Consider the following 22,338-nt stretch of genomic DNA (forward strand, 5'->3'; position numbering starts at 1 on the left):
GTCTATTTCTTATTTTGCCTTTTTGTCCCTAGTGCTTAGCATAGTACCTTGTACATAGTAGGTGCTTTTAAATGCTTATTGATTTACATTGGATGCAATTACATGTGTGTTAATTTTCATTACAAAATAAGTGATACATTCACTTAAATCTTAATGGATTTTCTAGGAAGATCAATTTTTCTAAACTGCACACTTCCTTTTCCTTTTTATTTAACCTCTTCAATCTAACATATTACATTTTATAAGTCAAAGTTATCATAAATAATGTTACTACAGATTGGGAAGTTTGTAACAAAGACTAGTGTAAATACAATCAGTTTGATACTCTAATAAATAACTTTGAAATACAATCCATCTCCCTCAGCTATATGGTATACCATAAACATGTGAATTTCTTGCTATATAAAGGGGGTGGGAAGTCTCTTTATTTATATAATTATATATTTTGCATTTGTTAAATGACTTCTATATGCAGCTAGGTGTCACAATGATAGAATACTGAGCCTGAAGTCAAGAAGTTGTTGTTCAGGGGAAACTAGGTGATCCAGTGAACAGAGCATCACCCCTGTAGTGAATAGAGCATCATCCCTGGAGTCAGGAGGACCTGAGTTCAAATCCGGCCTCAGACACTTGACACTTAACTAGCTCTGTGACCTTGGGCAAGTCACTTAACACCAATTGCCTTACCTTCTATCCTCACAAAAAAGAAGTTGTTATTCAATTCTATCTAATTCTTTTTGATCCCATCTGTGGTTTTCTTAGGAAAGATGCTGGAGTGGTTTGCCTTTTCCTTTTCCAGCTCATCTTACAGATTAGGAAACTGAGGCTAACAGGGTTATGTGACCCTCAGAGTCACACAACTAGTGAGTGCCTGAGGCCAGATTTCAACTAAGGAAGATGAGTCTTCCTGAATCCAGGTCTGGCACTCTGTCCATTGTGCCACCTAGCTGCCTGAAGTAAAGAAGAACTATGCAAATCTTACCTGAGACATTTACTAGCTATGTGGCATTGGGCAAGTCACTGTGCCTCAGTTTACTCAATTGTAAAATGGGATAATAATAGCACTACCTCATGGGGTTGTTGGATCAAATGAGATATTTTTTAAAAAGGAGAGCACAGTGCCTGGCCCATAGTAGGCACTATGTAAATGTTATCTTTATTATCATTATTATGCAGAATACTCTTGTGGCAGAGGATAATGGTTTTATATTAACCATAGATAAACTGGAATCAGAAATTTTATGCTGAAAAAGGATCATAAGAAATCATCTTGTCACAAGTCTATAAATCTAGAAAACTTCTCATAGGCTATCAAGACCAACTCCAATTGATAGATGAGAAAACTGAGACTTGGTGAAGTTAAATAGCATATTTAAGGGCTGCATTGTTAGCAAGCCACAGATGTCAGACTAAAATCCAGGTGCTCTCCTTCCTAATCTCTTTACCCTACATTCAGCAGTGTCACTGAACTAGACTTACTGTTATACAATTTGTTCATACAATTACAATTTGTTCATACAATTACAATTTCCTTAATAGAGAAATGTACTTTATCTTCTCCAAATGTGTATTTACCTTGCACAAAACAGGACACAAATGTAACTCTTTTTTCACAGGCTTCCATGTCGTACACACTTAGTAGAATTGAGGACTAACTCCCCATGCATTACAGCATTTTTCATGAGAGGATTGAGTTGATAGCTATAATCCCATGTGTTCATGGAATCTAGAAACACCTCTTTATGTAGAGAGGCCGAGTTATTGTCCCATAGAGGGGTATGAAGGCATAAGCCAACATTACAAGCAAACAAATCTAACCCATTAAAAGAACATATAAGAAACAATGGGAAAAACAAATCTGTGTCCCAAGAAACACAGGATATACATTCCAGGAGGCTCTATCAACAACTATTTTGAAAGTTGATTTCTAGCACAGTCGTATTTAAAATCATTTTAATGTACAAATGCCTGACAAGAACTGGAAGTGCAACCTATCACCCTGGGGGAAAAAAAGATAAAATAAATGCAGATTAAAAAGGACTTGAATTTCTTTAAAGCCCTCAGAAATGTTACCATTTAGTAATGACATTCCCTATCCATTTGACCCCAGCTTGACATGCTGAATTGCTCTGAACAGCTGTGGCCAGGCACCAAAGTCTTACTTCTTAACTCTTGCTTCTCTAATTTGCACACGAGATGAACATTAAAGGAATGCTAAGGCTTTAAAAAGAGACAAAGAAAAAAGCAAATTCATAAGTAATTATAAAGCCCACATCTAGCAGTGCAAGAAGGTTACCAACATTTCTCAGCTAACTTTGATAGCATTCTGCATGGAAATAACTCAGTCTTTGAGATAATGACTCTTCTTCCCTGATTGAAGGATAAAGAATTCTTATATCCTGAACTTTTGTTCCCCATCTAAAAAGTGAAGGGTACCACTTCCTAGCAGACTGCTCTGCCTCTGTGACAAGGACAGTACAATAAGGTACATGGAAGTAATATTATGTTATTCTTACAGAATTTGGGGTGGAGCCAAGATGGTGGAGTAAAAGCAGGGACTTGCTTGAGATCTTCCCCAAACCCCTCCAAATACCTGTAAAAATGACTCTAAACAAATTCGAGAGCAGCAGAACCCACAAAATGACAGACTGAAAGAAATTTCCAGCCCAAGACAACATGGAAAGTCGACAGGAAAGGTCTATTTCATTGGACTGGGAAAGGAACACAGACCAACACTGGCTGTGCCAGAACAGACTGGGTCCCCCAGCAAATCTGGAGCAGGACTGGACCATTGGCAGCTGTGGCACTTTCCAGACTTCTCAACCCACAAGCACCAAAGACAACTTAGGAGGTCTGTCAGAACCTGGACGAAAGAGGAGTGTGGTCCCAGTCCCAGGGTTGGCAGAGGCAGTGACAGCAGCAGAAACTGGCTGTTCACGGTGCCCTTGGCCTACAAATGGAGGGGCGATTGAGTGGCTAAGCTCATGGGGATTGCAGGTATCTCTTTGCTGGTGCTGAGACAGGATTCTCTTGTTTGGATCTGGGTTGCAGTCCTGGGTGGTGGAACTTGTGAGTGCAGTGGAGAGGGAATCCTCCTCACAGCCCCCAAGGTAGAAAATAGTGCTTGTGGTCTCTCACAGACCAGAATACAGGCCAGGAAAGGAGTAAACAACTCTCCTTTGATCATAGCACCTTGGAAGAACTAAAAATTTACAGGGCCTTAAAAGTATCTGTGAAAACAGCTACATAAAACCCCTAAAGCTTGGGAGAGTATACCCTCCATACTGAAAGCTGAGTCCTACCTTAACAAGGAGTTCAAAAGTCAAGTAACTGTATGGGAAAAATGAGCAAACAGTAGGAAAAAAATCAGATTATAGAATCTAACTTTGGAGACAAGATCAAAACATACAACCAGAATAAGACAACAAAGTCAAATCTTCTACATCAAAATTCTCCAAGGAAAATGTGAATTGGTCTCAGGCCATGGGGGAGTTCAAGAAGAATTTTGAAAATCAAGTAAGTGAAGTAGAGGAAAAATTGGGAAGAGAAATTAGAGTGATGCAAGAAAATTTTTTAAAAAGTCAATAGCTTGCTAAAGGAGACCCAAAAAAACACTGAATAAAATAATACCTTAAAAATAGACTAACCCAAATGTCAAAAGAGGTCCAAAAAGTCAAGAAGAAAAGAATGACTAAAATATAGAATTGGCCAAATGGAAAGGGAGATCCAAAAGCTCACTGAAGAGAATAATTCCTTAAAAATTAGAATGGAGCAAATGGAAGCTAATGACTCTATGAGAAATCAAGACACAATTTTTGCAGAATTTAAGACTTCAGTTGGGATTGCTTAGAAGGCAAATTCAACCAGATTTTAAGTGAGAAATACTGAAACCCAAAGAGAGGAAATTAACTGTCCAAGTCACACAGTTAGTTAGAGGTGGTGTCAGGCTTCAACCCAAGTACTCTGACTACTAAAAATGTGCTTTTTTATTTTACCAAGAGAGCCATGTAAAGAAAGCCAAGCATGAACAGCTCTCCAGAGGACTGCTGCTATGAATAGCTCTAAGGTTCTAATCACATAGTATAGTGAACTCTTTATTTATTCAGCAGTAAACTAAAGCAAAATAGTCACAGAAACCAAAGTACAGTATTCACAATGTTATAACATAACAACTTATCACTAAAGTGGCCACATAGTTTTCACCAAAGTGGCCACATAGTTTTAAACAAAAGATATCATTCAGTAAATCCTTAACTCAATCATCCTTAAGGAGCAAACCTCCTTAAGAGACACAAAGTACAAAGGTCAAAGTTCTCCACCCTAGGTCACATTGTCTTAATCTCTCAGTGAAAAAGTCTTCTTTCTTCTGGTTGGAGATAGTTTCCAATCTTCCTTAATTCAATCATCTGTAAGAGGTACAAGGTACAGATTACAAAGTTCTCCCACCCCTAGGCCATAGTAAATCCTGATCTTCTCAGTCAGCATTAAGTACCCAAGGAGAAATCTTTTCATCTTGACTTGAGGGTGGCTCCCAAATTCCATGGATCCTCTTCCATGGCCCCAGCTCCTGCCTGAATCTACCCAACTGTCACCTGGATTCACAGGTAGGTAGCTGTCAGCTCCTGATCCATCTCCTCATCCAGTTCCATATTTAAGCTCACAGTGTCCAGTCCACCTCAAGTCCTTCACAGTTTCTTTCTCTGGGAAGACAAAGCTTAACAGAGAGAAAACAACATCCATACACATTGCCAGAACCAATCATCAATTCACTATCTGCCTATGAAATCAACATAGACCCACAAATGAGGTTGGAGAACTCAACACAAATAATCAGTATAGTCCCAGGACCTCTGAAACCCTCCTCCGGTACTTCTGTAAACAGACAACAAGAAAATCCTCTTTCAGGACTTCCAGTAAGTTCCCAGGGCTTCTGTACAAAGTATCATAAACACAATAGAACAAACAAATAGAGTGCCTGGCCTCCACAACCATTCCCCTTCTCCTCTGCTCTCTCCCAGCTTTTGCTCAGCTTTTTATCTGGTCATTAGTTCCTCCCTGTTCCACCCCTTCTTGTTGCATCAGCAAGTTCCTCCCACTGTGGGTTTCACAAGTTCTGTTTCTTAACAAAGACTTGATATAATCATGGGCAAGGCTCAACTGAAACAAGGCATTAAGTACTTGTTTGCTTGCCATTACAAGCCAATAAGATAAAGGTAGCAAATAATTGGTCAGGTTTAATGTCCATTATTATTAATAAATCAGTCAACAAACATTTAAGATTCTATTATTGTGTCAGGCACTGTGCTAGGTTTTTGGAAATCAAAGACAAATTAGCACTTGACCTCAAGAAACTTACATTCTGTCAAAGGACATCAGCTATTCTTCACAAAAAATATTCCATCACCTGTGTCTGTTACTTTGTCTTGGTTCTTACCCATTTCTGGCCTGTATTCCCTTCTCCCCTCCAACTAATAAAATCCCTTAATTCATTCAGGGTTCAGCTCAAATACTACCTTTACATTGAAATCGTTCCTTATTCTCCTCCCTGCCACTGGGTAATGCCCTCAGCTCAAAATCCACTTTGTATTTATTTTCTATCTATTGTGTATATGTACATGCTATCTTAAAGAGTTTCCTGGGAGGTACTGAGAAGTTGTGACTTTTCAAGGGTTATACAGCCAATGGCAAATGAAAATTCTCAAACCTGTAGGTGAATTAGCAGAATGTCTACTCTAAGCATGTGAAGTTTTTTCACTATGAAATGGATAGATGAAAGCAATTTTTTCTATTGGCCATCAAGGCAGCTGAAACAAGTGCTTAGAGCTTGGTCAAGTATCCAAGATGCCAAGATCATTCACTATTTCTTGTGCCATCACTAGTCATTGATAACTCAGGAAGAGAAAGTGAGGTTGATGACTTTGAGAAGCTCTGCCTCACTTAAATCCAATTCACTCAAAAGTTGAGATGTCACTAGTGATTTTACTGAAGCTCTTTTGAAGGATAAACAAGAGCCTAGAAGCAGGACCTGAATTAATTCTTCCTGACTGAAAAGCCAGTTTAATATTTGATATCGATGTCTTTCACTGTGTTTACTAATAATGCCTTACACTTATATAGTGCATTACTGTCCCCAAATAGTTTATGAGTAATATCTTACCTGATACTCTACAGTCTTGAGAGTATAGTTACACAGTTACCTTATATTATAGATGAGGAAACTGAAATTCAGTGAGTTTAAATGACTTGTCCAAGGTCATACAAATAACTAAGGGTGAAACTGATCATTGATCACATGGCTTCTAAGTCCAGCTTCCCTTATACTATAATATTTTATGTTATTAATATATTCAGTTTTTTAGTGGGAGGGACTAGGTGGTGCAGTGAACAGAGCACCAGCCCTAGAGTCAGGAGGACTTGAGTTCAAATCCAGCCTCAGACACTTAACATTAGCCATGTGACCTTGGGCAAGTCACTTAACCCCAATTGCCCTGCCTTCTCCCCTTCAAAAATCATATATATGTATATGTATATACACATATATATTCAGATTTTTAAAGGTTGCTTTTAATAGTTCTCAAGATAATTTCTAGAAAACTGGTCTTTATATAAACATGATTCTGTAATTAATAGGTTGGTTCAGTCATATAGTGGAAGTGAGGGATGGTCAGTGGGTGGCCCATATGTTTCCCTAGAACTCTCACTATCCATGTGATCTTGGGCAAATAATTTATCCTCCTTTATACTCACTTTAATTCATCTATAAACTAAAGGGTTTGTGTAGAAGGACTACTGAGGTCACTTCTAGCTCTAGCTCTATGACCCTGTGATCCATTCTCTTTGCTCCTATATGCAGACAATCTCCGTAGGTCTAAAGGAAGGCCTCCAGGGCATTGGGATACATCCTAGTACAGGATTTATGAAGAGCAAGGGTCACACAGGAATCATAGGTAGGAATGGGTTGTTATCTTCACGGATGGAAGGGTAGATCAGAGTTGCATAAAAGTATGTAACAAATAAAGAAGTAGGTGAATCTCAACTCATTCAATTCCATTTGGTCTGAATAAATTTCTAATGTTCACTCAGAGTTAAATAGTACAGCTTATCCTGGGTCATCCCTTCTGGTCAGCAGTCATCAAAGAGCATTTACTCTGCCCAGTCACTGTGTCCTTGGTTCAGCTGCTTAACAACAGTGTTTGCTGTGACACTAGCCATTAGGTAAGGAAAACTTCCAAAAGTCAAGCTGGTGTATTTACCTTATCTTTGGAAATGTCTGCTGCTTTCACTGAACAGGCTCTGATGAAGCAGGATTTTTCCCCCTTAGCTGACTCCTTACTTTATTCCCAACTAAGCTATACCTATGGACAGAAAGATGTTAGAATCATTGAACTATAAAATCTCAGGGTTGGAAGGGATCTCAAAAGCCACCTACTCCAATCAATAATGTATATAATATCCCCAACAAGAGGCCATTCAACCTCCTCTTTACCACCTCCAGTTATGGGAAGCTCACTACCTTTTAAGAAAAAGTCTTCTATAGTCAGCTCTGTTAGGAGGCTTTTCTAATCACTCAAAAGATGGCAGCTAGCATTTGATCAACTGGAGAAAACCCAGCTAATATCTCTTGAATAAAAGTGTAAAATCCCCTCGTCTTTGCTGCATCTTTCTCTAGCATTTGCTCTGTGATTCAGCATCAGTTCCCATTCAAAACTCATACATAACACAATAGATAGAGTGCTGGATTTGAAGTCAGGAAGGTCTGTGTTAAAATCTGGCCTCAGATACTTTCTAGCTTTGTGATTCTGGGCAAATCATTTAGCTTCTGTTTGCCTCAGTTCCCTCCACTGAAAATTTGGGTTAATAATAGTATCTACCTCACAGGGTTTTTGTGAGGACCAAATGAGATAATATTTGTTTTAAAAAGTACTTAGCACATTGCTGTCACATAGTTTCTATATAAATGTTTCTTTCTTTCTTTTCTTCCCTATAAATCTGTACTCCAAAAGGTAAAGGAAGTTAATGGGATCCCAATGAGATCATTAGAAATAGAAGGGATCTTAGAGGTCACCTAGGCAACCACCTCATTTTACAGGTGGAGAAACTGAGGCCTAACAATGTTAAGTGACTTGCCTGAAGTCAAACAACATGTTACTCAGTGGAAGACTGGAGCTTAGAATCCAGGTTTTCTGACAGATAGCCTAATGTTCCTACCAATAAACTTCACTGACAGCTTTATTTGGTACCTCAGCATGTTTCTTCAGGGAGATTTCTCTTTTGCGTGATGTTAAACATTTTTTAATGCATTGAATCCAACAAAACATAACAATATTTTAAAACAAGCATAACGGGACAGGTCCTTTACAATTGGTATTAAAATTGGTCTGATAAAATCTGTGGAAATAACATCAGAATGTTAATGACCAAATAGCACATACATCATTCTTGTTATTGAAGGAATTTCCACCAGGCAAAAGGAATTAGTGGAAAATATACAATGTGGCAATTTCTATTGTTCTTCCACTATGGATGTGTTGTAGTGGAAAGGGTCTTCTACTTAGGATCAGAAGACCTAGGGTTAGAACCCAGCCCTGGGACTTACTAACATCATGATATTGGACAAGCAACCCCTTAAAATGACCCTCAGCTTCCACATAGTAAAATGAATTCAATGAAAGTTATGCAAGGGGTGGGGCAGGAGGGGTGTAATTGAACCTATCAATAACCTCTCCCTACTTATTTATTCTTACCTTATAGACGTATCAGGGCTAGAGACTTCTAACAGAAGAGAATGCCTCTGTTGAATGAATCCAGCAATCAATGGCATTATATTAATGTAGGCATAGTCATGCTTTATGGATTTTGTATAAGGTAGCAGGTGACTCAGAACCTGGACAAAACCTGGTGGCAAGCCAGGATAGGGATATGGATAAGGCCCTGAGAGGGGATATGGAGGAGAGAGTTGAAGAGAAATAAAAAGTTGGAGCTCAAGAAACAGATTGAGAGGAATGAGTGAACACCAGAAGAGTTGAAGAGGAAAGAATTAACAACACAGGGGCATAGGAGAAAGGAGAAATGACAAGTATAACTGAGCTATGGCAGATATGGGAGAGACTGAGGGGGGACCATTGATTCCATAGACATCTTGAAGCTAAAGGCTTAGCCTGAAACCTCCAGCTCTGCCCATCTCTCCAACTGAAGGAAATTTAAAGAAATGATCTTCTCTTTCTTCAAATACTCCCCCCAACCTGTACCTGTCTATTAACAGATAATTTGACACATTATCCCCCTTTCTTTATCCAAACATTTCCAGTAACATGAATTTTTGCTCAACCATAAAAAGGCCAGGGGCTAGCTAGAGATAAATATAAATTTAAATTAAGGCAGAGAGCCAAAGCTTTGCTGGAACATTAGGTCTTTTCCTAACTGGAGGCTCTAAGAAATTGTGATGATTGTGATTGTGCTCCTAATTTTTTTTGTCTAATATAAACTCAGTAATGCAGCAGAGGAAGAAAACACATAGACCAGAAGGGCCATTATTTTGGCTCTAGGCTAAAAAATAAAACCATAATGCGTTAATTGTTGTAATAAGGTGTGGCTGATTAAATCTCTAGGAAAAAAATAATTAGGTAAAAAGAGACACCCTTCATAGCAATAACCATATCTACCAATGTTACAGTTATACAACTACTCACAAGGCTGTTACACAGAAAACATTTTATTAATTTGCAAACTGACACAGATGTGAAATGTGAACCAAGGGATTTGTTTTCTGTTTCTTGCTGTTCGTGAATGTGCTCTCCAAATGAATTGCAAACTTTTGAAGCTTAGTCTATATAATTGGTACATTCAGCACATCTCCTCTTCACCTAACACAATAGGGCTTAATACTGAACGAATGAATGAAACATCTTTCTTCATTTCATCCATCTTCTTGCCTTCTACCCTGTTCTGAGTTCACCCTCCTCTCCATCCATGCCTTCCATCTCTAAAATAATAATTTTATCAATTCTGACTATTGGAAAGACTACTGTAGAACAACTTTTAAGGAAGAACAGATCCTTTATTGCAATTTCTCTCTATCATTGAAGAAGTGGGTACAACTACTGGCATCAGCTCTCTTCTATAGATCCATTCACAATTCCTGTGACATCCCAGACCATGACACCTTTCCTGGACTCAACTCCCTTGTTTATGTTGTTTTCCCCATCAGGATGTAAGATCCTGAAGACAAGGATTTTCTTGATTTTGTTTTTGTATCCTATTACTTAAAACAATGCTTAGAATATAGTGAACGCTTAATAAATGCTTTTTCATCCATCCATTTGTGTATTTACTCATTCATTCATGTATTATTCATATATTAACTATTCAGAGAACATGATCACAGTTTTACATCTCAGAGTTAAATCTACAAATTGTCCATAGCAACATCAAGGGATACCAGACAATTTCTTGGTCACTGACTCCAATGATTTAATGAGAATTATATAGCTTAAATGGATATGTCTTGCTGATGACCTGTCACAAGACAAGTTGTTTAGTGAGATGGAAGGTTTTGTCATAGAAGTTCATGTTACAGTGATTGTCACTAAGTAGTATACTAGAAGCATCCCATTCAGAATCCCACCTTTGACACATATTGACTGTGGGACTCTTAAGTCTCTTAACACCTCAGTGCCTTATAGGCAATTCTTTAGGACTAGAAGTTGAAAACAATGCCTGTATCAGAATTTGTAAAAGAAATTTTTCCTCTTTTGAGGAAAATTTCCTCCTTTAAGTGTTTCCCATGCCAATTAAATCACAGATTCAGTATTTATTCTTATATAACTACACATTATCTCAAAAATGGTTAAAATGAGTTACAAATGAACTATGGTGATTTGAAAACAGTGACTTGAGAAATAGCTGACTGTGACCCTGGAGATTGTAGCATCTTGTATATTTTATCAGTGGACATATCATATTTTGCAATTACCTTATTTTGCTAAGATATAAATAGTCCTAAAACTAGAGATTTCTGACTGTCACTGAAGGAAGTCACACAACTATGTTGACTGCTACAAATAGGTGTTATTTAATTTCAACTGGGCCTTCACTTCTGCACAGCAATCCTTCCAGTCCTCTCTAGTTAACTTTCCTTAATATATATATATATAGTTATTTATTTATATATATAGTTATTTATATGTATGTTTATATATATATATATATGTTAATCTTTATTTTATTTTTGGATCCTCATATTTTTCTCCCACCACCACCACCACTCCCACTGAAAATAGAAGAGAAATAAAATGCCTGATACAAATATGTTATATTCAAGCAAAACAAATCCCCTCATTGAAGACCAAGAAAAAAATTATGTCTTGATCTATACTTTAAGTCCATCAGTTCTCTATCAGGAGGTAGTTTTCATGTTTTAATGAATCCTCTGGAATTGTGGTTGGTCATTGTGCTGATTGAAGTTCCTAAATTTTTCAAAGTTTTCTTTACAATATTACCATTATTATAAAAGATGTTCTCCTAGTTCAGTAACTTTGCTTTGCATCAGTTCATACAGGTCTTTCCAGGTTTATCTGAAAACATCCCCTTCATCATTTCTCATCGTGCAATATTATTCCATCATATCCATATAGCATAGCTTGTTTAGTCTTTCCCTAATGGATGGATTATCCCCTGAGTTCCTAATTCTTTGATACGACAAAAAGAGCTATTATAAGTATTTTTATATGTGGCTTCTTTTCCTCTTTCTTTGATCTTTTTGGGCTATAACCTAGGTAGGGATATTGCTGGGTCAGAGGGTAAAAATAATCTAATAGGTTTTTTTTTTTTACATAGCTCCAAATTGTTTTACAGAATGATTGAGCTAATTCATTCCAGATTAATGTACCTAATTTCCCACAGCCTCTACAGCATTTATTTTCCTTTTTTTTTGCAACTTTGCCAATCTTATGGATGTAAGGTAGAAACTCAGAATTGTTTTAATTGACATTTCCCTAAGTGTTAGTGATTTAGACCATGTTTCTCTATGGTTATTGATAATTTGGATTTCTTCCTCTGAAAATTAACTATGCACATCCTGTGACTTTATCAATTGGGGAATAGCTCTTATTCTTACAAATTTGAATCGGTTTCCTATATATCTTGCAAATAAGACCTTTGTTGGAAAAACTTGCTGAAAAGATTTTTCCCCACTTATCTGCTTCTGTTCTAATTATAGCTGTATTGACTTTGTTTTTGCAAACCCTTTTTAATTTCATGTAAACAGAACTGTCCATTTTACTTTCTGTGATCATATATCATTTTTAGTCATGAACTCTTGACCATCCATAGATCTAAGAGGTAATTTCCTCCTTGTTTCTCTTACCCTATTTTTTCACCCCTTATATCTAAATCATATATGCATTTGAATTCTGTCTTGAAATATGATATGACATGTTGGTCTTTACATATTTCTTTCCAGATTGCTTTCCAATTTTGCCAATGAATTTTGTCAAAGAGGGAATTCTTGCCCTAGTCATGGGATTCTTTTGGTTATTCAAACACTAGAGTACTATGCATGTTTGCTTCTGCAATATTGTGTACCTAAACTGTTCCACTTCAACCTCTGTATTTCTTGACCATTAACAAATCATTTTAATGATTCCTGCTTTGCAGTATATATTGAGGACTGGTACTGATAGACTCCTTTCTCATTTTTTCTTGACTTTTTGTTCTTCTAAATGAAATTTGTGATAATTTTTCTATAAAGCTCTATAAGAAATTCTTTTGTAGTTTAATTTGGCATGGCACTGAAAAAGTAAATAAATTTACATAGTAATATTTTTATATTGGCTCACCTTATCCATGAGCAATTAATATTTCTCCCTCTTTTGTTTACTTCTAAATTTGTTTGAATAGAGTGTATGTGTTCATATAGTTCCTATGTGTCTTGGTGAGTAGACTCCCATGTATTTTAACACTTTCTATAATAACTTTAAATGGAAATTCTCTTTCTATCTCTTTCTGCTGGATTTTATATGCAATATGCAGAAATACTTATGCTTTAAGTGGGTTTATTTTACATCCTTCAACTTTGTTGAAGTTGTTAATTATTTCAATTAGTTTTTAGTAACCTCTCTGGGACTCTCTAAGTCAATCATCATCTGAAAAAAAGTGATAATTTTGTTTGGTTTTTGCCTGTGTCTATTCCTTCATTTTCTTTTTCTTGTGATAGTTATAACTACCACTTCTAGCACTATATTGAGTTTGAATCCTGGTGTTTCTGTCTCTGTGGCCAGCTTTACATCAATTACACTATGCTTCTTCTCAAATCTCTTGCTACATTAGTTTCAATACATATGGAAACCTCAAGACCTGCCGTTTTTGTCATCTGATATTTTAACCCTCAATACTTCAATGCTAAATGATCTATGATTCTTATAATGTCATTAGTTCACTAGGGTTATTTAAGATACTTTTCAAAAGTTAGTATTTCTGAGCTCCATAGAAAAATCTTCATTCTAAGTTTCAAGGCCTAGATTTTCTTGCCCATTGGACAAAGTCAGGGTAAGATATGCTATTCATAGAGGATCGGGCACTAGTTGCAAAATTCATACAAAATGAAACAAAGATATGGAGCCATCTCTTAATTTCTGTCTTTTGGAACCTAGTCCTTCATGAATAAAGCAGCTACCAAAAGAAGAAATTATTGTCACTTTCCACCAAATAACCCAATAATAAACCAACTTTAATTTTTTTTTAATCTCCAAAAATTCACCTGCATAGACCCAATTCTCAAAACTAAGTTCCTCATCCTTAATTAGAAAGTTAGACTAAATGATCCTTAGGGTTTCTTATAACTATAAATTCTACAATAACATGACCTGAACTTCTGGTCTATTCACACATCTTTCAGGGAAGGTGTACATTCCCCTCCCTAGTAGCGTATAAAAGAAACCCTGTCTCAGAGGAGTACTCTAAGGTTGAAAAGTATAAGATAGAAAACACCTAATGGTCCCATATTATTTGTTTTCTCCTGTTTGGATAAAGTGGCAAATATCACTTGACTGGTTAGCTAAAGTATTCATCATTCATTTCTTTCCCTTATAGAGAAAATAGCCCTTACTGTAATTCTTCCTCTACTGTATATAAATTCCAAATGCTACCATAGCAGAATTATAAAATAAAAATGAATGCTTTTAAAAGCATTTATGGAGACGGGGGAATAAATGATAGAATTTTCTTATATTTCTTGTATATGCAGATAACAGATACATTTAATGCAAGAAGGAAATAGAATTTTAATAGAATTTTTAACTAAAGATCTTGAAACAAAACTAGACATACATTTTAATTGAATTTCTGGCTCAAATTACAGCAAACCATTATAAATCATTAGGAATCAGTTTTAAAACTGCTTTCACTTTTCCCCCGTATTACAAACACAGAGGTAAGCTTTTACAGCTCCAGATAAGTGTTAATAAATTACCCGAATTTCAAAATTAATGGCTGCCCGGCTGCTTTGGGGAGATATCATTGTGTTTCATGAATATTTTGATTTTGTGATTAGATCAAAATGCACTGAATTCCTAAACAGTCATAACCAAGGTCTGCTGATCATAAACTGTTCTTTTTTAATAAATTATATTCCTCACAAATCTGCTGATATAGAATAATTAGAAATTGGTTGCCTGCATTTACTGTAATATTTGCATGACTTTAGATCTCCACCTACTGATCTAGAGGCTGGCAGGAAATGTTCATTTTGTACATTTCTAAATATACCTTTTGCCTGCAGAGATAATGGTTTATATTGTGATGTTAAGAAGGTTTTTATTTGCAAAAAACAAAGAGGTGTCACTTGCCAGTTCTGGAAGACATTGATTAGGCAGTTTATGTCATTCCTATTCAGAACTTATTATTTACAGCATTCCTGTTTCCTCTCCTTTGTAGGAGATAAAGATCTGTATCTTGTAAACTGCTTAAAGTGAGTCTATTTTCTCTTTTTTAGGGAGTCTCAAAATACAATTTATAGAATGCAAATCTCTTGGAATGGAATGTAAACTGAGTAAAACACAGCAGAGCAATCTAAAGTGATATCTCAAAATAGAATCTTTAAATTAAGAGGCATATGAAGAGTTACACTATAGACAGAAAGGCAAAGTGCCCACCATTCTTCCGCCATGCAATTGCATAGCTATCTGTATTTGTGCCTATAAAACACATGTTCTGACTATATGGCAATTAAGTGTGATTACTGTGGGTAAACTACTCCTCATCTATGTGTGTTAGCTTAGGTTTTGTTCCTCTGTTTCCCCCAGATCTCCAGCAAAGTAAGATGATTCCACTGACCTGATGAAACATTCACTTATTTGAAATCCTTAATGCACTTCTTTGAGCTACGTGGGTGACCAAGGGGGCTACAAGCATAAATTAATTTTAGGTGTCCAATCAGAGCCATTCTAATATGAGATCCCTAGAAAGAACTAAAATTAACGTTCCTATGTCTTTCAACTATTGTATTCAATAGTCTCTGTCAGGGTTCTGAAGGAGGAAGAGAATCTTTGGCATTCTCATTTTGCTTTTTGGGTTATTGGATCAATAGTTTCCACCAAACCTTCCTTTTCAGAAGATCACTCAGAACCCAGAAGAAAGAACTAACTGCCTGTCATAGGGTTATTAGGACCTTCAGGCTGAGAGCAACCCCACCCAACCACGTCCTTGGTTATCGCCTAGGATCTTCAAGAAATCGTCAATGATGAAAGTATGATGAAAATAATAGAATAGCATCACCAAAATCATTCTATAACAGATAATCATGCTGACAATTCAATAATAATAATAATAGTAATAATAATAATAATAATAGCGTTTATATAACACTTTGATGTTTTCAAAGGACTTTGCAAATATCTCATTCTCACAAGAATAAGGAAATTATTGTTATCCCCATTTTACAGCTGAGGAAATTGAGGCTGATAGCAATTAAGTGCCTTGCCCAGGGCAAAATAACTAGGAAATGTTTGAGGCAACAATAGAATTCAGGTCACTTCCCTACCTCAACAATTTCAAATACACAGAACAATATAAACAAATGTAGCCAGTGTTATTTGATCGAGTATCTGTGTAAAGGATTTCTATGAAAAGCATTTTGCCATAGATAAGATAATTAGCTAATTCTAATGAAAGATTCCCCGGGTTGAAAAGGGTGAATAGTCTTTCCTCTAAATTATATAAGAAAGAAGAGGGCAGTATCATTGTGAATCTAAGCATACTGGTGATTAACTTATTAAAGAATTTATATGATAATCTGTCATGAGATCATGTTATGCTAATATACATTTACACAGAATCCTTTTAAGTTTGCCAAGTGTTTTATATACATTTTCTCATTTTAGCTGTACAATGGCTCTGACAGGAAATTACTGCTAGTATCCTTCTCATTTAAATATGAAGAAACTGAAATTTAGAGAGGTAAAATGACTTGTCCATGTTTCCCTAGCTAGTGTTAGAGGTAGGATTTGAATCTGTCTCCTTGCTCTAAGTCCAATACCTTCTACAACAGAAATGTCACACACCCCTGGCTGGCCAAATTCCAGGCAGCAACAATCTCAAATGCTACAAGAACCAGATTAAAATGTAACTGGAAAATATTTAACCATGTAAATAAAAATACAACAGACCATAGATAATGTTAATATGTGGTTTTTTAAACCAATATAAAGCCACAGGGATCCCTCTCCATACCTTAGTGGCACTCATTTTTAATTGACTTAGACCCTCCTACTTGACACCAAGCTGCCTTTATTAACAACCATCCAAGGTCAGGGAGAGATTTTGGAATGTATATTAGAGTTAACTTAAGTGCCTGGGAGAGGGAATATTTCTTAATGAAACTTACCCCACCCTACCCCTCTCTCTCCTCTCCTCTCCTCTCCTCTCTCTTTGTATCTCTCTCTCTGTCTCTGTCTCTCTCTGTCTCTCTGTCTCTGTCTCTGTCTCTCTCTGTCTCTCTCTCTCTGTCTCTGTCTATCTCTCTCTCTGTCTCTCTCTGTGTCTCTCTGTCTCTCTGTCTCTGTCTCTCTCTGTGTGTCTCTCTGTCTCTCCCTCTCACACACACACAAACACATACACACACATAAATAGAAGCAACTTGATTATTTGACCAGTTATCAGCATCATTTTTTCACTTCTTCCTCTTTACCTTATAGAATCATAATTTATATTTGCATAAAAACATTTCAAATGTGGAAGATTATGATCAAAACATAGGGTATTTATGTCAGATAATGGCATCTATGCTGCAAGCATTTTAATAATCACAGGTAGCTGTCCATTTTATAACAGACACCCCAAATTTGATTGTATCAAAACAATGCCGATTGTTACAAAAATTATACAAAATCAGTTCTTCACCTGTAGCCAAATGAGGCAGAGGGGGAAATATATGTGTATGTGTGTACACATATATATATACATACACACACATACATATGCACACACATACATGTGTATGTTTCTCTCTCCAAAAGAAAAGTCAGTTAAAATAGTTCAGCTGATCTTCCAAACACAGAATTATTGCCTTGCAATGAAGGTTGATTTGAGAGAGAGGGTTTCTTGTCATGAAGAGAGGTAGTATGTGATAAAAGTTGCTAACTTCACAAAAGTTGATTTCCAGTCAGGCTCCTGACAGGATCATGTCAATATCAGCAAAATGGAACTTAATCACATAGCCATGATCCTCAAACATTACCATTCTATAACTATGTCCCTTTCTTTTCCTTGAGAGTTTGGAGTGGGAGAAGGAACCCACATTTCCTCTCCTTAGCATTTTGGCATTTTTGTGTGTATATTGTTTTACTACTCTGGATACTTCCTTGTACCACATCTGCATTGTACCCTACATGCATTCTGATACTATGTGATCCTTTTCCATGTTTTCCCAGAAATTCTCTATTAAAATATGTACTAGAGATTTTCCTCTTGTTAATTTAGAATCTCTGGCAAATCAATGTACCAGTTGTCATCTGCCATCTTTCATTCTCACCTTGACTCCTTTGCCTCAAGTAGTGACTGAGAAGGTAATTTACTGACCAATGTACCTGTTTATTTTTTCATTGATATAAAATCTTTGAAAATGGTCTAGGTATGCATCATATGTTTCCTTGACAAAACCCTAAGAAGAGAAAAAGCAAGATTTTCTAAAGTAAACAAAGTCATCATTACTGATAAACAAATGTAAATGATTTGGTTCCACTCTGTTTATAATTTATGAATTTTGAGAAAGCATTAGACTCAGCATATAAAAAAATGCAACCTTGAAGGTTTTCTTTAGCCCAGTATCACTGAATCACAAGTATATATGGCAGGGCATAAGGTAAAAGAAGGCTGGGATGGTAGAAGTGGAGTTTGTTATGAAGGGTTTTGAATATCACAGGCTATTGGAATAGTACAGGCATGAGGTGATGAAGGTCTGTACCAGAGTGGTGGCCATGTCCAAGGAGAGAAAGGAAAAGATTTTTAAAATGTTGCAAAGATAAAATTGACAGACCTTGAAAACAGATTGGATGTAGGAGGTGAAAGATAACGAGGAATCAAGAATGATGCCTAGATTGTGAGCCTGAGATTCTAGGTGGGTGATGTTGCTCCCTATAGTAATAGGGAAGATAAAGGGATTTGGGGGAATGTGGGTGAATAATGAGTCTAGGTTTGAACATGTGGAGTTTAATATGTCTAATAGACCTTCAGTTTAAGAGGTTCAGAAGACAGTTGGAGATGCCAGATTGGAAGTCAGCATATCAGTTAACGTAGAAAAGGGAGATTTGAGAGCATCAAGATAGAGATGGCATATGAATCCATGGAAGTTGATGTGATCACCCACTGAAGTAGTAGAAAGGGAGAAGAGGAGAGGGTCTATGCAAGAATCTTTTGGGACAGTTATGGTTAGAGGGCATAATCTGTATGAGGATCCAGCAAAGGAGACTGAGGAGCAGGCAGATAGATAGGGAGGGAAAAAAGAGAGTTGTGTCTTGAAAATATAGGGAAAAGAGAGTAACAAGGAAGAGAAGGTGATCAAAATTCTCAAAGAGAGGTTGAGAAGAATGTGGATTAAGAAAAGGTCAATGGGTTCAGCAACTAAGAAATGATTGGAGAGAACTTCGTAGAGAAAAGTTTCAATGGAACAATAAAACCAGATTGTAAGAAGTTAAGATGAGAATGAGAGGAGAGGACATGGAGACACCTATTGCAAATGGCCTTTTTAAGGAATTTAGCCACAAAGGACAGAAGAGATATAGGATGATTGTTAGTAGGGATGAAAGCATCAAGTGAGAGGATTTTGTTCTGTTTTGTTTTTTATAATGTTAGATTAATAGGTAGAAAGGGTGTGTCCTAGACAGTAAGAAAAAAAGTCAATATATAGAGAAAAAGATGAAAATAAGTAATTGAGTGGGGATGACAGAGGAGTCATCCTCCTCCTGTTAGAGGAAATGGTATGGATGGAATGAGATTGCTTGAGCAGGTAGAGGGGTTAGCTTGTTAAGGAGTAAGGTCACTTTGCCATGTGAGACAGGATGAAGGAGGAGATGGGGCAGAAGGTATCTGAGTGATAGGGAAAAGTAGAAGAGGAGAAAAGAGGGAGCTCACAGCAAATGGCCATGATTTTTCTGTAATATATGAGGTAAGTCTCTCAGTCGAAAGAATGAGGAAAAGTGGAGCATTGGAAGATTGAAGAAGGATGTAAAGAGATAGATAGATAGATAGATAGATAGATAGATAGATAGATAGATAGATAGATAGATAGATAGATGATAGATAGATAGATGATAAATAGATAGATAGACAGATAGATAGATAATGTATGTATACACACATAAATGTATACTTTAAAATATTTTTATATTTCTTTACTTATTATATTTGTAGCTTAGTCCCAGTAAAATATGAGCTTCCTCTAGTCAAGAGCTTTCTTTGTATGCTCAGAACCTAAATCACTACCTTAGCTATGTTTATGAATTGAATTGAATTCGTTTACCTAACTTCAAGAATTGGCTTTGCCATTTGCTAGCTATTATCCATTAACCTCTCTAAGCCTCCATTTCATCATCTGGAAAATGGGAATGATAATACCCTATCTACTTCACAAAGTTGATGTAAGAAACTATAAAGAACTATAGATATGTGACTCATTATTACTACTATTACTAACCCGTTACAAAACCAAAGCTAGAATCAGGTGTTTGGTTTAATTTGGTTTTAAAAGTCTTACTTTTTAAACCTGTCATAGATGTGTTTGTGAGGATGAGGAGGTGGGAAGAGTGGGGAAACCTCTGAAAATCCTATCTCCATCTTGTTGGGGCTGGCTATCCAGCCTCACACCATTTCTGATGGCAGTTGAATGTTCCAGCTTCTTTGATCCAGTGGAGTGTTCCCAGTAAGGTGCCTGACTCATACTGATGTAAGGGGAAAAGGAAAGAGAAATGAATAAAGGATATAACAAAGCTTCTATAATTGCATACAGTTTTCACCTTTCCCTTAGAAGTCCCTCCATACAGAAGAGAACAGATTAAAAAGTACTCACCAAATTAAGTAATTAAACCAGAGGAAAAGGGAAGGCACAAAGAGCCATTTAATATTGTTTTCCAGGAGGGACCTGGCAGGGAAGAAAAGTAACCCAGCACTATTCCCACAGCTGCAGGTTACAGAGTCATGAACGTTCTCACATAGTCTATGGAAGCAAGGAAAACAATTTTTTAAATCAGGAAAAGGAAACAGGGAAACTAAAATGTTGAGTTTCAACTGAAAATAATGTAGCTTTTTTAATCCTAAAAAGATGGAACTTAGTAAGAGGGCTTCATTAGAATGGAATAAACTTTCCAAGTTGTTCCTGGATTCAGATTTCAGATTGTGGACTTGGTCCAAAAATCATCAGAGTCAAAAATATAATAACTTTTTTTTTGCTTTCCATCACTGCTTGCATTTTAGTTGAAAACAAGACAGCAATATCCAGGCCAGGGCTTTGTGGCCACACCTGAATGACTCCAGAAAAATAGAACTCTGATGGTCCAGATATGATATAATGCATTTTGTCCAACTTCATTGATAAAACTCTCCTTCTCTCTTAAATTTTCACAAGTTATAATCCAAGTCTTAACAAATGGACCAGGCACCTGCAAGAGCTCTATTTCACAGGCATTTAACATGGATGGGGGATACCTATATAATCATAAGACATCAAGGGAATTTTTTATCAAAATAGATTTGGACAAAGCCCTGAAGATTAGAGATCCACTTTTCTGGTCTTTCCTAAATGATAGCTTGCTTTAACATTTCCTATTTAGGTCCTGTATTTCTGAACATCAGTGTTCACGGGTCATATGGCTCTCTTGGTTTTTGGATGAGTTTTTCCCTCTCTCCATAAGAGATTAACATAAAAAAATCAGAAAATCATAAAGGGATCAGCACACCTAAAATGCTCTGAAGTTGCCAAGATTTGTCATTAATATGGTCTAATATTTTATCTCTTTGTAGTGAATCTGTGATGTCATCACTGTGGGTACTCTCTTCAACTGTGCATCTTCAACATTGCCTACTAAATGCCATACAATTACTTAGCTAGGCATTCAACACACTCAACAATCTGGTACCAACTTTGGTCTCCAGCCTCACCTCTTGCTGCTACCCTCCATCTGCAATCATAGTTTCACAATCTGTTTTATTCTTTTCCATAGTCTCCAGAAATCCTCCATAAGATATCTATTCAATCAGCTGGTAGGTGCCTGACGTTCCTATCAAATATAATAGTCCTTGGCATTCTATATCTAGTCAATAGTTCTTAGGGTCTGTCTACTGCATGTTTGATAACAAATTAATGATTTGCAGAATCTCTTATTATTTCACTTCCCTTTTGTACCTAATTGCTTATAAGCTCCTATGGGACATTGCTTACCTTTATTACCCATCAAATAACTTCAGATTCTATAGTCCAACATGTAAGACCCTCCATCATCTGATTCCAACTTTTGCTTCCACTCTTATCTCACATTGTTGCCGTGCATGCATGATCATGTAGAACTACATACTACTATAGTATCACCATGCCCTTCTTTATGCAATTATTCATGCAACTGCAGCCCTCACCTGGGATGCTTCCTATGTACCCATGGATATGCATTGAGCTCCTATATTATATACCTAATACCAGTTTGAATGATACTTCTTCCAGTAAAATCTTCCCTGATTTCCTTAACTATACATAGTATATCTCCCCATGTAATTAGGTTCTACAATATTACAAAGCCACTTGCATACTTGTCTTGTCTCCTAAAATTTTGAATTCTTAAAAAGCAAATGTTATCTCTT

At 36.5% G+C, this 22,338-nt stretch overlaps 1 pseudogene; it reads left to right on the forward strand.

Moving 5' to 3' along the window:
- Positions 1-2,676: 2,676 nt before the first annotated feature.
- LOC138155760 (uncharacterized) overlaps positions 2,677-22,338 on the forward strand; it is a 38,044-nt pseudogene continuing 18,382 nt past the window's right edge.

Source organism: Petaurus breviceps, unplaced genomic scaffold (genome assembly GCF_028583685.1).
Source record: "Petaurus breviceps papuanus isolate PSGF00001 unplaced genomic scaffold, PetGlider_PUasm1.0 98, whole genome shotgun sequence".
Lineage (NCBI taxonomy): Eukaryota > Metazoa > Chordata > Mammalia > Diprotodontia > Petauridae > Petaurus > Petaurus breviceps.